Source organism: Penaeus monodon, unplaced genomic scaffold (genome assembly GCF_015228065.2).
Source record: "Penaeus monodon isolate SGIC_2016 unplaced genomic scaffold, NSTDA_Pmon_1 PmonScaffold_1129, whole genome shotgun sequence".
NCBI classification, from domain to species: Eukaryota; Metazoa; Arthropoda; class Malacostraca; order Decapoda; family Penaeidae; genus Penaeus; species Penaeus monodon.
Window position 1 is genome coordinate 35,001 of NW_023640036.1, and position 2,500 is coordinate 37,500.

The 2,500-nt window shown below is 41.8% G+C and overlaps 1 pseudogene; it reads right to left on the minus strand.

Moving 5' to 3' along the window:
• LOC119568876 overlaps positions 1–2,212 on the minus strand; it is a 2,278-nt pseudogene extending 66 nt beyond the window's left edge.
• Positions 2,213–2,500: the final 288 nt, after the last annotated feature.

The following is a 2,500-nucleotide window of genomic DNA, read 5'->3' on the forward strand; positions in this document are numbered from 1 at the left end:
TCAGACCGACACAGGACGTAGCTCAGAGACAGAGAGGAAGAATGTTAAGGAAAGAGGAGATGAGTGAAGAAGAATAGAAGGAAAGAAAAGAAAAGTGAAAAAGAAAGGGAGAATGGAAGGAAGAGGCGACGGGGCGACGCCGCGCGACTCACTCCTCCGCGGAGTCGAACGAGAACCTGCCGTCGACGACCTCCACCCTCGAGGGCAGGACGAAGGAGGCCGAGTAGGAGGTCGCCAGGGGTCCTCCTGAGGCGAAGGCGGAGGGCAGGCGGAAGGGCCTCGCCCTCAGCGCCCCCAGGTTCTCGACGGCGGTGGGGAGGGCGAGGAGGAGCGTAGGACGAGGCCAAGGGACTCCCTCGCGGCGCGAAGGCAGACGGCAGGTCATCGGTGTCGATGTCTTCGAAGCTGTGAAAGAGTGGTTTTCTTTATCAGTGTTTTTAACTTTTATTTACATTTATATCTTTCCCTCTTTCTATCCATCTATCTATCATTGATACTCCAGTGATTCTCTACTCCAGTGGTTCTCTCGCTCACCGAATTTGAGAATTTATGCTACGTGCAAATCTTGCATGTAAACACACACATTATATACTAAATACATCTATAAGCATAATATATCTTCAAGTACTAAAACACGTCCCCAATTTAGAACACGTGACAGAAACGTACTGTACTTAAATCCACAAAAAGCAAACGCTACACACGCACACACCACATCATTACGGACATCATGATACATTACCAACCGCATATCCAAAACCACATATATACGTACGGATGCTTAAACATATATAATCATCTTCAAGTTGGAACTCACGTGTATTGGACGTCGAAGTCGTCATCATCATCGAACAGCAGAGTGCGGCAGCTCGCCAGGCCAACCAGCGCCAGCAACACAACCTTGCGCGGACGAGGAAAGGAGAAGTCGTTAGGAGATAGATAGATTAGAGAGAGAGATTAGATAGATAGGTGGGTAGGTAGTAGGTGGGTAGTAGGTGGGTAGGTAGGTAGGTGGGGAGGCAGATAGGCTGACTGATTGATTAGATTGATAGAGAGATATAATAGGTAGTGAGGTGGGTAGATAGATTTATATGACTAGATAGGCAGGTTGGTAATTTTAGATAGATTAGATGGTAGATAGATAATAGATAGGCTAGATAGGTAGATACATAGATAATGCATGGTATAGGATGGCTGATAGGATAGACATTAGAATATGATAGATATGATAGGATAGATAGATAGATAGATAGTTAGATAGACTGATAGAAAGTTAGATAGATAGATGGGTACATAGATAGATAGATAGACAGAAAGAGGTGCATATAGACTGACAGAGAGAGATAAGCATTATAGACAGGAAAGCATTGCAGGTTTAATACTGATCACTAATAATCGAAAGTGCAAATGTTAATTTATAATTAACATAAAGATAAGGGAATGTTTCAAGCCTTGAATGGCACTTAATTCAGTAATAAATTCAAGATTCAGAAACCAATACCCGACTGCATGTCGTTTTTACAAGTTTCCTGTGAAGAAGGAAAAACTTGCCGTGAGGATTTGCGAAACAAAATCTATTAACTGTATATATTTACGGAGAAAATACATGGTGAGTAGAGTTAATTAAAGGCTCCAGAAACTTTAAACTGAATGACGAGCAAAAATCGGACTGTGTAGAAGAGAATAGGTAATTTCACAATGCAAAATGTTGTTCATTCTTATTTCATACGTGATTTATAAGGCACAGTGATGAACTCCTCTGATAAGGATGGTCAGAGAAAAAGATCAAATCGCTTGTAACTCGATAAAGACGATTTAATCCAAAATGAATACAACATTTATTTAGCATTATATGGATTTTTATCGCAGCTCTCCCTTTTCTTCTGAATTACTTTTAAATTCCTCAAAAAGAGTCATGTTTAATAGAAAATCGCGTGTGACCCAAAAAGGCTGACCTCACAGTATCTATTTCTCAAATCTGAAGTTTATGAATCCATCAATCCACGGAGATTAACCGCTCTACATTGGGAAACGCCATCGAAAAACACGATGGAATGAACTGCATTAAAGATAATAACAGTAAAATAATAATCATAAAAAACATGTTTTTTTCTCATGGCATTGACGACGCTTCCCTTCACGAAATACTCACCAGCTTCATTTCGACGAACATTGAAACCACGAGGATCCAGCCGAGGAAGCGGAGGGACGAGAGCGGGTGTCTGAGAGGCAATCGGCGGCGCCTTATATACCGTCCTGGAGGAGAGGAGGAGCTCGATTCGAAGTGCAAGGCCACGCATAACGAGCAAAGGGCTGAAGACTTCCTCCATAACGGATCAGAATGTCGCAATAAATCGGGGGGGGGGGGGGGAATTGAAAGAGGTGGGGTTACTGACTTAAATATTTTTATACCAGTTATCAAAAACTGCGAAAAGGAAGAAAAGGAATTAAAGTTATTCGAATAAAATCAGAAAAAAAGGAAATCGATATTTGAAAATGA